This window comes from Schistocerca nitens, chromosome 5, assembly GCF_023898315.1.
Source record: "Schistocerca nitens isolate TAMUIC-IGC-003100 chromosome 5, iqSchNite1.1, whole genome shotgun sequence".
Classification (NCBI taxonomy): Eukaryota; Metazoa; Arthropoda; class Insecta; order Orthoptera; family Acrididae; genus Schistocerca; species Schistocerca nitens.
The window spans coordinates 97,212,471-97,228,494 of NC_064618.1; the positions used below are offsets into that span (position 1 = coordinate 97,212,471).

At 42.0% G+C, this 16,024-nt stretch overlaps 1 protein-coding gene across 8 annotated transcripts in view; it reads left to right on the top strand.

Moving 5' to 3' along the window:
* LOC126259903 (adipokinetic hormone/corazonin-related peptide receptor variant I) overlaps positions 1 to 16,024 on the top strand; it is a 1,084,372-nt gene that overhangs the window by 748,105 nt on the left and 320,243 nt on the right. The window lies entirely within an intron of this gene.

The window sequence follows — 16,024 nt, forward strand, 5'->3', positions numbered from 1 at the left end:
GTAACATTCAGTTACAGCATTCACAACAGGCCCACAAAAAAATTACTGTTACTCCAGCCAGTTCGTCTGGCCATAGAAACGTAGTGCTATCCGTGTGAAGCAATGCCGCGTCGCTTTTCGACTGTAAACTTCAAATGTTAGGAAATCTTTTTTTGAAGTCATTTATTTACAGTATATAGAAGTGAAACACGGACGATAAACAGTTCGGACAAGAGTAGATTAGCTTTCCAGATGTTCTGTCGAAGAATGCTCAAGATCAGATGGTTACATCACATACCAATGAGAAGCTGTTATACATCTACACTTACATACATTCTGCGCAAGCCAACGTACGGTGCATAGTGGAGGGTACCACGTACATGGGTACTTGGGACGTACCGGAGCCATGGCGAGATAAGCCCGCACCAAGGGCGCAGGCAGAGAGGGGGTACAACAACCGACCAGAAAAAAACAACAACAAAGTTTAAGAATGAAAGATACGTGAATTCTGTTATCTCTCATGTTCCTATCTTCCGCCTACAAAAGCGAAGCGTTTCTCTTTGTAACTGTAAATGCACACTGTTGCCACACTGTCACAGAGTAGTACAAGTATCATGACAAAGAAACAAATGCTATGGAACAGACGTCTGTCCCCATCATGGTTTATATAGAGAAATACCTGTCTACCCATCTCGCTCATTTTCAGCAACAGACTTGTTACTGCTACTTCGCTATGTTGTACCAGGATCTGAAAGGTCGGCGAGCAGACACTGAAGAAAGTACACTATTTGACTGACGGCTTCTGATTTCTGCCGACTGAGGACTGGAGCGAGGCTGTTTCAGATATATTTCAAAGTATTTGTTAGAATAATAAACCAAATGGAAAATATATCACACCCTTTCATCTCATTTTAGTGTCTTGTCAGGGAACATTTCAAATGAAAGCTCTGTATCTCATCTTGAAAACTTTGCAGAATTTTGGTGCCAAATACAGGGTGTTAGGGATATCGGCACTTCAGTGGGTCGTCTGATTTTTTTTTTCTCTGTGTCCCACTGTCTTCCCACAAACACATCGCATAATTTGCTCCCCAATGTTTTCTGCACAGCCACTACTGCTCCACGAACTACGCCTGTCAATACAGACTTCCTGTTTTATGTACACGTGTCCACAATTCAATACCTGACCTGCTGCCCAGAGGAAAATCAACATGAAGGGCTTGCTTATGCCACCCGTACTTGAAGGTACTAAGCAACGTAAAAATATACTGCTCCTAATAGTTATAATTAGTCTGCAAATGAAGTAAATACTCATGTAACACTGTGCAATACACTTTCCTCAGTCATCAATAGAAATATCTACATGTATACTCCTAACGCTCTGTGCACTAGAGATACTGATATAGCGAAATCAATTAATGGGATAGCTGTTTTCAAGTTCCAGGTGAAAGAGCTGATAAGAGAGCACTGATAGGTCTGTTTATTTTGAAGGTTTTACGAAGTGTGCTCATACAACCGTCGAAATGTTTTGGACACTACAAGTGACTCCTACGTGTTGTGAGCGCAGATTCAGCAAATTAAAAATGATAAAAACTGCTTACTGTCGAATGTGGGTCAAAAGAGACTGTCAGTAGAATGCGAAATAGATACTAAATTTTATTTCAATGACATAATCAATAAGCCTGCTTCACTCAAAGCAAGGAAATGAAAAGTAGAATTATAATAAAAATGAGATATTTTCTGACTCTTTTTATTTTATCATTAGTAATTTATTCAGTATTAATAATTTGTCTGTAACAAATAAAATTTGTTCTTTATTATGCATCATGCTAAATCCAGTGTGCAGTATCTGCCATAAAAAATTAGATATACATTACACTTTCAATGTTTTGTTAAAAAAGCTGAAGAACTGTGTAATTTATTTACTGGAATGATACATGCAATTTGTTTTGTTCAAAATCTTATAGCAGTCTGGATCATTTAAGCAATATTTTACATTAATGCTTCACGTTCGTTCAAACTACTTACAAAACAAAACTCTTGCATTTGGTCCGTGTATACATACACCTGCGTGGATAAAACTTCTGGAAGATAACTGGGGTAGATAAAACTGCTGGAAGATAACTGGAGAGAGGGAACAGCTTAGGCTCTCCTTCCAGGGCCGCAGGAAGACCTCGGTACATCTCTGACCATTGACAGCCATTTCCTTACTTGCTCCACTCGCACACAGAGCGAGAGAAAAACGGCGGTCTATAAGCCTTCGTAAGAGCCCTGTTTTCTCTCATCTAATCTTGGAGGTCCTTACGAGAAAGTACGGTGTGCTGGCGGCAGTAGAATCGATCTGCAGTCGGCCTCGAATGTTCTAAATTTCCGCAACAGTGCCTCTCGAAAAGAGCGTCGTCTTCCCTCCGTGGATTGCTATTTGATTCACGAAGTATCTCCATAAAGAAATCTAGCAACACTCCTCTGAAATGCTTCTATATCTTTCTTTAATCAGAGCTGGTGGAAATCCGAAACACTCAAGCAGTATTCAAGAATATGACGCTTTGTTTATAGATAAACCGCATTTCCTGAAATTTCTGTCAATAAAACGGAGTCGGGCATTCACCATTCCTACTACCAACCTGACGTCCTCATTCCATTTCATACCACTTTGCAATGCTACTCCTAGATAATAAATTTATCTTGAAACTCTTCCATTTGGTTCTTGTATGCATACAAAAACAACAAAACGGGAATTTTGTGTCCGCCTTGATTCAAAACACGTTTGTTACCTATTTATTTATTCCCCAAACTAGTTTCGGCGATAAATATCACCATCATCATTGGGTTCTTTAAATCTAAAACACGTAGAAAATAGCATAGTTATAAAACATTATTATATGTGCACTATTTGTTTTTTAAATATTGTTTTTTGTGAATGCTTCCTTAATAACTTATTTATTATACGTTGTAGCATGATTTGTCACTGTTTGCGGAATATTTTCTGTGTTTTTCTCGACATAGATCATGTCATCTGCAACTGTGTGAGCGATTGTTAGTGGACAAATAAAAAAACGTGGACTTCCGTACGTCAGCGTTATACAGTTGGAACTGCGGTAGTGTAGTGGATACAGTTTTGGTGTGTACTGCCCTGTTGCTTAGTTTATTGTGTACTCACGTTCGTTGGACGGCTCGCGGCTATTCACATACACAGAAAAGCATAATTTTCGTACTTCGTTCATAATCCAATGCATTACGCCATCTTGCTGTTCCCGTGTGTCGTGAAAAATATATAGCATGTTGCGAGAAAGCTGTGCGATACATTTCTCGCAACACTCCCGAACAGCAAGATGGCGTAATGTTTTGGATTATGAACGAAGTACGAAAATTATGTTTTTCTGTGTATAAGATAACGTCGGTAAACAACAAACTAACAGCCTAGTACACACCAAACCTGTATCCACCACAATAGTGCAATCCCAATTGTATAACACTGACATACGTAAGTTCACATTTTTGTATTTGTTTGCCAACTGTGTCACCACTTTGAGCAACTTTGGATGTTCTACTCCTGGTCAATGGTACAGGAGAGACAAAGTCAATTTTGTTTTATGTTTTTACTTGATTTTCATTTGTTTTCTGAGAACTCCAGCAAGTGGACGAGTTTGGGTTCCGGGCTCAAAGTCAATGTTGTGTTATGTAGTTAGTACCGTTGTGTTTCAGTGAATGGTACACTGTGATACATTTTTGAACAGGTCTTTAGGAGAGGAAATGAATTACCGAATAAAAAATACAGGGTGCCATTTAAAAAAGTCATACCGCTGTTCATATCTCTTGTAAAAAACAAAGGTACAACGAAGGCAATCATGCTGATTGATGTCCCTCTGGCGGCTAAAGAACATTTGCTTGAAACAGTTTATAATTTGCATCTGGACCAACAGTTATTTAGGGTGGCCAAGGTAAATAGGACACCCCATATACGCGAGCTTTCGCTTGACACCATTGAAGTTGTAAATGATGATGACTTCGGGTCGGTCGAATGCACCATGGAGGATGTCTTGCTCGGAGCTCTTCTTGAAGTAACCGATTTCTAACAGTCCGTTGTCACTGTGGTGGCAACTGCTGCTCATATTGCTGCTGCAGATGAAGTACGATGCGCCGGAGGCACGCGCCGAACACGACGGCCTTTCCTCTCACAAGGGAACCTCCCCATCGCACCCCCCCCCCCTCAGATTTAGTTATAAGTTGGCACAGTGGATAGGCCTTGACAAACCAAACACATATCAGTCGAGAAAACAGGAAGAAGTTGTGTGGAACTATGAAAAAACTAAGCAAAATATACAAATTGAGTAGTCCACGTGCAAGATAGGCAACATCTAGGAGAGTCCGAGTTCAGGAGCGCCGTGGTCCCGTGGTTAGCGTGAGCAACTGCGGAACGAGAGGTTCTTGGTTCAAATCTTCCCTAGAGTGAAAAGTTTACTTTCTTTATTTTTGCAAAGTTATGATCTGTCCGTTCGTTCATTGACGTCTCTGTTCAGTGTAATAAGTTTAGCGTCTGTGTTTTGCTACCGCACCGCAAAACCGTGCGATTAGTAGCCGAAAGGACGTGCCTGTCCAATGGAAACCGAAAACATTTGATTGCAAGGTCATAGGTCAACCGGTTCCTCCACAGGAAAACGCGTCTGATATATTCTATACGACACTGGCGACGGCATGTGCGTCACATGACAGGAATATGTTCTCGACCCACCTAACTTGTACACTTGGTGAATGGGTAAAAAGATTCTTCTACCTTGCCCAATTTAGGTTTCCTTGTGGATGTGATAATCACTCCCAAAAAAGTGTGAAAACATAAGAGTTTGTCACATTAACTGCAGCAAATGAATGCAACAGTTTCACAGTCGCACAGTTTTGTCTGTGCTCTGTCAAAACGTATGTTTTTAACGTTTTCAAATTTTTCCGTGTGTAGACCGTCAAATCCTGCATATGTCCAAGCAAATCTGAACATGTCCTGGAATTTTGGAGAGCGAAGTTGATTATATGTGAGTGCCTGAACTTTGATAATTGTCTGAAAACAAAAAATTAAAATTTTCTCCCAAGGGAAGACTTGAACCAAGGACCTCTCGTTCCGCAGCTGCACACGCTAACCACGGGACCACGGCGCGCATGGGTTCATACTCACCTGTATGTTGCATATGTTACACATGGACTACTCATTTGTATATTTTGCTTATTTTTTCATAGTTCCACACAACTTCTTCCTGTTTTCTCGATTGATCTGTGTTCAGTTTTTCAAGGCCTATCCACTGTACCAACTTATAACTAATTCTGAGGGGGGTGCGATGGGGAGGTTCCCTTGTCAGTAGTGACACGTTCGGCCGTCTTGAGCCCGTTCTTCTTGCGACCGCACATTCCTGTGACCACCCATGCCCACAGTCATGTACGGTGCCTATATTCCTGAAATCTTTCTGCAGTATCGCAGAAGGGACGTCCAGTTTCTCGTAATCCTACTACATGACCTCGTTCACACTCAGCGAGTTGTTGATAATGGCTTCTTTGTACCATTAAAGACATTTTTGACTAACATGAACTCACCGTGTCCAATCTCAAAGGTAACGAACGCTCGCGACCGTCGCAGCGTATATTTAAAGCAGACCGGATTTCCATCCTCATACTGGCGCTTCAAGCGTCACTGTTGCGCGACTGGTGCAACATGTGAATGGACGGACAGCGTCTTCCACCTGTAGAAATACGCCTGCCAACTTTCGTTTATGCCGCACAACTGCTTCCTGATGCTGATTGTACTCAGTCCTATTAAAATTGAAATTACGGAGCATTGGGATGGCACTGGAATTTTATTTATATTTATGGAAAGAAAAAAAAATCAAGAAAAAGTTTCGGATAGCCATTCTACCGTTAATATTAATAACAAGATTCCCGGTCATTAATCATTAGTTCCCGAGCACCGCAAGAGCCACAATAATATACTTCAGACGATCTCTCAACATGAGAGGGCACAAATATGTTTTCCGAGGCAAATTTAACAATTAACTCCGTGTTTACGAGGAGTTCACACACTAGTTCGAATGTTGTCACCTCAAAAACCAATCGTAGATTGAATCGAATTAACGCAGCACTGCACAAGTACGTCATTGGAGGCAATTTTTGGAAAACTGTTCCGTCTTTGCATGAGACCAGATTTCACCCACGGATTCACGTATTATCTCGTCAGCAACCGATCTTACTCTAGTCCTGAGCTATCTTAGCAGTTTGGCACCTGTCCTCTCACGGCATACTTCTGATTGACTCATCAATAATTACTGACAGTAACTAAAATGTTAATTGGCATTTCCTGATGAATTTAGTGATATTGAAATTCCCAGTGCAATAAACTTCATCACTACGGTCGGAGCTGTATATCAATATTTAAACAGTAAATATAAATAATAGAAGACATGATTCTTGGCGCCCAGCGTGGAAGGTGAATCTCCACTATACTCCAGTATGAAACAGCTCTTGCTCGCCCGGCCGTTCTCACGCTTGTAACCATCTGGCACGTCGCCCGATGAGTTTGGCCTGTGATCCTATCTACTCGCCAGGCTCCTGTAACAAAATCTTCCTTTACTGTGCATTAAAACATAGCAACAAAATATAATAAAAGTGTGCAGTAATGTGGCATAAACGCCACAATATCCGCATCAAGTGATACCTGTCGGCTGAGGATGACACGGCGGTCGGTCGGTGTCATTGGGCTTTCCGACGCATTTCCGGTTGGAGTTCAGTTTTAGTTTTAGAAACACTATCCTAGGTACATTAATTTGTTGCCGTTATTTATGTTTGTACCACATTGAATACAGCACAATTCTAGGTGGTCGTACGAGCAAATGCTTTTCATGATGGCATTTTTAACGCCCTTCACTAACTTTCACCAACTTATTTATTGCAATGAACAGTTCCTCAGCAGTAGCAATAGAAAGCATTTGTGCCCTGGTTTGTCACAGTAGATGATACTAGTTTGCTCCTGAAAAGTGGACATTGCCTGCACTCGTCCTGTAGACTTTGTGGGATTTTTCGTGTTGAGAGATCTCACGAGAAGTCACTTCCGAACAATGTTTGATATTTACGGCATTATACGGGTGCTAGCACGAGGACCTACCTCCTTTCCTTTTTCAGTTTTTTTAACTTTGAGTGTTAAGCTACAATAACGTGTTCTGCAGGAGAGCTCATCATTGCACCTGAAACAGAAACGTGATTTGTGCTGTGTTGTCACTTTTCCTATGTACGAGTCGCATTACTTTTTGCACTGCATGTTGTATCACGCCTGTGGGAACACCAGTGTGCCACGACAAGTGTCGTGTCGCGAGATCTTTATTGCAACACGTCGTATCGCGTATACACTGCAGCGGAAAAAAATAGTGCACCTGCAAAGACGACGTCGAATCTGATCCGATGATGACATAAGCCACCTGGGATATAGTAGATGTACTCATAAAGGTATCAACGTCACCCGCCAGCAGACAGCGTAGTGGCATACAGTACATAGCAGTGTGACACCTGTGTTTACGCTCATAGACGGAAGGCTCAGTGTGGTTCGGATGTGAGAAGCCAACAGGCGACCATACCACAGAGACGCACTAGTGCAGGGCTTAACAACTGGCCGGTTTTGAGCGCGAGTACTCGCGTCTGCTCAGGCACGTGCTCACGAGCAGCTGCAAGGTCGCGGAGTATGGAGGGAGGGGAGGGAGGGGAAATGCGCGCGCACGTTTGAATAGGGCCGCAGCGTGCCTATTGAATTCGCGCCGACTGTGTAACGGTTAAAGTACTACGATCAGCTCTTAACAGTCGCTTCGCTGGTTAAGAATCGTGTGAAGTCGCCGTTGTGTAACCCCAACCATGCTTTCGCAGTTCAACCCCCATTGGGAGGAATTGTATCTGTTTACTGAAAAAGATGGTGTTGCAAAATGTTTACTATGTCACAAAATGCTGAATTTATTTACGAAATTTAATTTGCAGCGACATTATATGTCGTACCACGTGAAAGACTACGGACGTGGAAAATGTGATTGACCAGATCGTGCACAGGAAGTTATTAAACATAAAAGGAAGCTATCTGAAGAAGATCTGGACGATGAAGAAAAATCAACTTAGGCAGCTCTCAGAGTGGGTTACAAAATTGCTTTGCTTTTAGCAAAATCCCTGCGCCCCTTAACTGATGGCGATTTAATAAAAGAATGTTTGGTAGTTGCAGCGGAACATTTGTGTCCATCTCAAGTTGAACAGTTTCGGATTGTGCCATTATCTAACATGACCATTATGCGTCGCATACAGGACATGGCAGATGACGTCCAGAGCCAGCTTGCAAATATCTGTTAAGATTTTATGGCGTATTCTCTAGCTCTGGACGAAAGTGTTGATATCACTGGAACAGCGCAGCTTGCCATATTTATTAGAGGTGTTAACAGAGATCTTCAGGTGAGGGAGGAGCTCCTTGATGTAGTAGCCATGAAGAACACTACAACCAGAGGTGATATTTTAAGTAGTGTTGAAGAAAGTGTTGAAAATATAGGATTGTCTTGGAATTCTTTAGTTTCAGTGTCTACAGATGGTAGAGGCATACACTAAGCTAATAAAATTATGTGGCATGTGTACATTCTCCTTTATTTGTTTCATTTGTCGCAGTAATAATTCGTGAGTGATATCCCTGCAGATGGCCACGGATTTACATCGACTGGTGGCAGCTGTTGTGTACCCCACGTGACTCTCCCCACTCTCCACTCTGGTCCGGTAGTGGGGGTAGCGTGCTCGCGCTGCTCCGTGCTCGCGCCTTGCTGCTCACAGCTTGCTCCGCGAGCACGTATGTTGTGAAGCCCTGCACTAGTGCTTTCTGGAGGAAAAGGGGCGAATGTGAAAAGGTTCGAATTGTGGCCTTCCGAGTGGCGGGATGCTCCTTTCGCAGAACTGCCACACAAGTTGGACGTGCTATATCTGTTGTGCAACGATACAGGTATCAGTGGTCACGTCAACATTCTCACACCTCTAGACGAGGTTCTGGACGTCTACGCAGCACAGACTCCTGCCAGTATAGTTGTATTGTAAACAACACAACAATGGCTTGTGGTCACAGATGTGTCAACACAAACTGTTGAGAACTGTTATTAGCAGTGGGACTACGAGCGCACACCCCTCTATTCCGTCTTCCAATCACGCCACAGCATCGACGTGCACGGCTCAACTGGGTCACTTAGATGATGGAATGGCGAGTTGTGGTCGTCAGCGATGAAAGCAGATTCTGCCTGCATGTGGGCGGTGTTTGGCTGTACATATATCATAGAACTTGTGCGTGCTGCCTCACAGAGTATATCCATTCAAGACCCACTGGTCTCACCCCATACCTTATGGTCTGCTGTGTGACAAGCTGCAACTCTCGTTTACCTTTGGTCTTCCCGGAAGGAATGCTAATCAGCGCTCGGTACATGTAGAATGTTGTTAGACCCATTCTGTTGCCATTCCTGTAAGAAGAAAGTGATGTGTTGTTCCAACAGGATAATGCTCGCCCATACACTGCCCATGAAACTCAACTTGCTCTGTAAAATGTGCAGCAACTTCTCTGACCAGTACTATCTCCACACCAGTAGTGGATAAAGCCATGTCTGGTGCACTTTTGGTATGACATTGATACCAAATTGATAGGCAAATTAATTAATTGATCAATTAACTACCCCCACCCTTAATGACATCATGGGATCTCCTAAGATGGCATGTGGCTCCCTTCCCCCAACATCCCACCCTACTCCTCCCCCTCCCCCTCTACTCCTATAAATTGCAGGAAATTTAAAAATTGGCGGAAAATTCAAATTCATTGACAGGAATATCAAATTTTGTGTGTCCTCCTTGAAGTCTGGAGTACAACTGACTTAGTTCACAACACCACCACTAGAGGATGGTGCTGGCTCTCCCCAACTCCACCACCAGCCCTCCCCCACTACCTCACATCCCCTCCCCTCCACTACTTGTTACGGAGCTTCAGTCTGCGCCGAACTTCCCAAGATGACAGAAGTGTTTACTGTTTACTATGTATTCAATGGAGGAGATGTCTGTGCTGGAGAAGGAGCAGCTGAACACGAATGTTAGCTGTAATCATGCACCTGAGGACCTGCATGATGCTTGGAAAGCAATGATACTAAATGAGCGTATGGAGAACACGAATATGCTTAGTATTAGTAGTGAAATTCCACACATACAGGAGACTCAATTTACATGTTGAACTGGATGGTTCTAAACATTTCCCACCTCAATCAGCTGAAATAATTTAATAATACAGTGAAGTTGGTCTCTCTAAAATATCCATCCCAAACAGCTGCACTAAAATGAATTTGGAGGAACTCACTGGTATGACTTGGACAGTTAGCTGTAGGTGAAACTTAACAACTATTCTATTTACACATGCATTCACACAATCATACATTCACATGTAGTGCAAAAGAGAGACATAATGTAAAAATAAAATATTTTTTCTCCATCTACAATTTTTTCAATTTTATGATGATCTTTTCAGAATTTTTAAACTTTTTTATGTATACTTTGCACATTTTTATCTGTCGAAGAAGTTCTGGGAGTCCAGCATTCTAGGATCAATGGAGAGCTGGAAACTGCTGTGCACGAGAGGCTGCATTCCTCCCACGTGGCATCCATATACTTGCAGAGTGCTAGGGGTTACGAAGAAAAATCATAATCTGTGTTTTAGTTTGTTTTATCTCATTTGCATAACCTATATTACTAAAACGCTATCGCTAAAATCGGTAGCAGTTACAGCATAGGGAGGGAAAAATTTGCTTTTCAGTATTTTGCACAGTTATTGATACATTTTAAAAATATGAAATGCTGTCATAATCTACTCATTAAGAGGTATAATCTTACTTTAAACGTTTAACACAGTGATACAAGTATTAAAGGTAGAAAGTATATGTTTTCTTGAATTAGCGTAACTGGCACCGTGCAAATACACGGACTTTATTCACGCAGTATTTGAGTTTACGAGCACTTACAGACTTACAACAAACATTACACATAATTTCAAACCATTACAAAACTCCTGCTCTCTGAAATCCCCCACGAAGTAAAGCAAAAAAGGAAGTTTATCGCTTACTACACTTTCGCCGGTCATGCAGTCAAACTTGGCTATCAGACATATCGTTTTACTTTATTACTTCCATACTACCAATTCCAATCGAAACAGATTTTCCAAACATTACCCACACATAGTACTGAAGATACCTGCAAAATTATACAATTGTACGTCACATAGTTCGTCAGATATAACGCCATTAACATTGAGAAGCGTGAAAAACTACGTATTGCTTGAAACCGAGTGCCAATTACCCAGATTATACTCATCCAATGTTCGATAATGAGAGCACTTGGCTGCTTCCGACAAACTTTAAACATTAGAATTATATTAATACCGTCAGCTGCGCATGGGCGTTGATATATATCAACGGGGACAGGTGGAAAAGCCGGCCGGAGTGGCCGTGCGGTTCTGGGCGCTACAGTCTGGAACCGAGCGACCGCTACGGTCGCAGGTTCGAATCCTGCCTCAGGCATGGATGTGTGTGATGTCCTTAGGTTAGGTTTAATTAGTTCTACGTTCTGATGACCTCAGAAGTTAAGTCGCATAGTGCCCAGAGCCATTTGAACCATTTGAACAGGTGAAAATGTGTGCTCCGACCGGGACTCGAACCCGGGGACATGTCCGAAAGAACAGACACCATATCCATATAAGCATATAGTTCTGGCGATACCGGCCATGACCTTCTGTGCGGATGCACACATGTTCGCTGAACTCTTGCGGGACTTGGAAGACTGTCTTCCACGAGTAATGAGTGTGTTGGGGTGGGACACTACGAATGTAGTGTGTGGGCACTAGGTGAGAATGTGAGTCTCGCGGGAGGCGTGCGCGAGACAGTCCCTGCAGTCGCACTATCATATGTGCTCTCGGTGGCTCAGTTGTTTAGAGCGTCTGCCATGTAAGCAGGAGATCCCGGGTTCGAGTCCCGATCGGGGCACACATTTTCACCTGTCCCCGTTGATCTATATCAACGCCCGTGCGCAGCTGACGGTATTAATATAAATCTTATTTCGTTCTAGACGGCTGTAGGACATGTCCGAAAGAACAGACACCATATCCATATAAGCATAACTTTAAACATGGTTTCAAACCTTTCCTAAATTTAGTCGCAGTTTTGGTTTTGATTTATTCATGGGTCCGCAGGTGACAGTATTCGCTGCCTGATATGTTTCAAGCCACCGCACATAAAAACTAGATCTTCGGGCTCATACCTAGCGTGACAGGAAGGCGAGTTTAAGTGTTCTGGGTAGGCCTTGGACTGCAGACCGTTTGTATACCCAAGAGAAGAATCGTGTTATTGTATCTACCCGTCAGTACAGGGTCTAAGTTTGAATATTGCACACTTTCTGCAGCTTAAGCAAATGGAGCAAATCGGCTGGTTCTTTTTGCATTATATTTGGTCTATGGTGCGTCTTAAGTGATTTATGCAGGCACCATTTAGTTCATGGTCGGTTCCTGAGAAAAATCATAAAAAAGAAGCAGATTGTGTACCAAAACCGAGCCGCGGATTCCGTGACGGCTGTACACAGCAAATGGATGTAATTTTTGCAACATATTCCTAGAATCCCATCCTCCAACGAACTTGAAAATTTTCTTGATATCTTCATACGTTTCCGAGGCACACAGGTTCAAGGTTACCCTCGTTGTTCATGGAAAATACGCACGTGAAACCCGGTGTTGAGACGAAAACGTAGATTATAAAATGACGTAGCACGGAGATATATGCTGTAAAGTGTCTTCGTTATCATCAGAAGGGTCCTGGGAAACCCACTTTCAAGTACAGAAGCACATGCAAAACTTTTGTGTTTGTATAATCCGGTCTGAGGTGCACAATTAGTATTGCGATCTTCACTTTCACATAAGTAAACTATCAAAGTTTTACTGACCCATAAAATTCTTTTCATATGACTGATATACCCTGCTGAAGCAGGTGAAAAATTGAACCAGCGGAAAAATGCTTCTATTGGCGCGATAAAAGGCTAAAATGGTACTGTTTTAAAAGACTCTGACTGAAAATTGGGGTACCAGGTGAATTAGTCTATCTCGTTCGGCACTTTTGAAAATTTTCACAAAAATTTTAGTATGCGTACGTGTTCGCGCTATTTTATACTGAGAGACAACAATGCAGTGGTAGTAGGAAACAGACGTAAAAGCAATAAATACGGGAAGATAGAGAGCGGTTGTGATGCAGAAAGGAAAAGGGAGAAAATGACAGTGTGAAAGAAAGAGAGGGACACAATGGCAGGGGAACAAAGTTGACAGTGAGAGGAGTAGAAAAAGAATGAAGGAGACAATGGCAGTAGGAGAGGAATAAAGAGAAGGAAAAAGTAGAAGTGGGTGAGAGCCAGTGATAATGAGAGACAGAGTCGATGACAATGGGAACGTAGAAGAGACAGACTGTGGCATTGAGAAGAGACAGAGTGGAGAGAAGGAATGGATAAGATAGTAGAAGTAAGAAAGAACAAGAGGGAGACAGTGACAGTGAGAGGGGCCAGTAGTAGTAGTAGTAGCAGTAGTAGTAGCAGCAGGACAGAACGAACGAGAGTGGCTGTAAGACAGGAGACAGACACACATAACGTTGGGCTGAATGAGTGAGTGAGAAAGTGCAAATGGGCGTGAGCGAGTTACAATTAGGGAAGCTTGAAGGAGTGAGAGTTGAGTTTTATGCTAAAAAGAAAGCGAATATTTTTGGGAGCCAATATTTTTGGGAGTATTTTTAAATTTCAGTGGAAGGTACAACACTTACTTTACTTTCCGTGTCCGGACAAGACACATAAATTATCTTCTTCAAAATCTCTGTAGCTTTAATGGCCTTGTCACTGCACAAAAATAGAGTTTCCGCTGTGCAATCAAACTCCACCCGTCGACACATGAGCAGATGTTCAATCGTCTGTGTTTCTCCAGATTCACACTGGTCATCTTCAGAGTAGCCTCCGTTAACAATGTTTACTTTGCATTTTGCGTCTCCTGTTATTAATCTGCTCAGTGCTCCTGTACTTGCTGTCCTTGTGTGATTTCCTCTTTGGGGTGCAGGTTCGCATTTTTCAGAGAGTCCAACCATCAAGAAAATTCAAATTGCTCTGAGCACTATGGGACTTAACATCTGAGGTCATCAGTCCCCTAGAACTTAGAACTACTTAAACGGAACTAACCTAAGGACATCACACACATCCATGCCCGAGGCAGGATTCGAACCTGCGATCGTAGAGGTCGCGCGGTTCCAGACTGAAGCGCCTAGAACCGCTCGGCCACACCGGCCGGCAACCATCAAGATAGGCGGCGGATAAGCGGTCGGGCTTCTGCTGGTACTGTCCACTGTATAAAGTTCTTCCTTGTCTTAAGGCGAGTTGGAACAGTTTGTGGTTATACATTAAGTGCCGTGGGTCGATTTGCTGTTTTTTCCTCTCTGACTAGCTACAAGCATGTATGCATGTCTACTTGTTTTGTATGGCTAGACGCCTCCCATACTGGAGCCACATATTCTCCGGCTGCAAAGCAGAGTCTCATTGCCAATGTTCGAAGAACTGCTGACTGCGGATGCTGAACCAGTCAGTTTACGTATTATATTGTTTCTTGCACACATTTTTGCTTTTAGATTATTTCAGTGCTCTTTAAATGACAGTGTACGGTCTAGGGTGACTTTAAAGTATCTTGGTTTTGTGCAGTGTTGTTGTCTAACCACTATCCATTCTTTTTGCGACTGTACTGAGCTTCTGCGAATGATTGCTGTAGATCGAACACAATCGGGCATACTGTGGAAACGTTGAACCACCACTGGGAAACATCGGAAGGTAGAATGAGGCAGCTGGTACTCTATTTTTCAGTCAGGTTCTTTTAAACAGGAGCGTATTCGCCCCTTTTGTGCTCTGATAGAACCATTTTTCTGTTGGTTCATTTATGGTTGAATAATCGAAAACTAATAAAACCAACATATTTGCAGTTGTACATCTTCAACCATTAGGGCTTTACATGCTTAAATCGAAATGTTTAACATATTAGCTGGTTTGTAAAGTAATCGACGTTTGAAGCTGTTTTATACGTGGGAGTTTGATTCTTTAAATAATCGTGGGTGGTGGCTTACTGTTAATAAATAATTAAGGCTTTCATTAGAATGATCCTCGTATACGCGGGTTTGGATAAATAAAACATGTCCCAGACGTATACCTGCAGTAGTTTTCCAGAACATCCAGAGAAGCAAAGAAGTAATTTCGTAAAATTTTTAATTTATTAACTACTTGGCCCAACTTGTTTTTTTAAATTCCAGACACAAAGTTTTCAACAGAAATTGTAGAGAATTTAATTCTGAAAAAAAAAACGATTTTAATAACGTTAACTCAAAGTTCATAAAAGTGTCAGATAATCTGCTTTTATTAATACCATAGCACACGTGAATTCATGTTAAACCGGAAAAAACAAAGCTCATTGTTAAGGAAGTTGTACAGTATATATACAGTTTCACAATACATTCACAATAAATGTTCAAAATTGACTACACCGAGTTCAATGCACTTAGTTGCACGTGCATGAACAGATTTTGTTGCTCGTTCAAGTTTCACAGGGTTGTTCTTCACAATGTGAACAAGTAATGCCTCACGTGTATTGACTTTGTCCTCATAAACTATGTCTTTCATCCATCCCCATACACAAAAACCCATTGGTGTTAAATCAGGCGATCTGGGTGGCCACAAACGTGTAGCACTACGACCGATGCATTTCTGTTGTTATTATATCTCTCACTGAACAATACAGAAAACTAACTCATTTCAAGGTTAGGAAACGACTGAAACAACTCACTAACTGTTTCTAACAATGACATAAACGTTTGTACCTTGTCAATGGAAAGTAAACAAATTTACTTGTGTAATAATCTTTGCTTCTCTTGATGTCCTGAAAAACTACTGCAGATACACATCTGGGACATGTTTTATTACACTCACCACA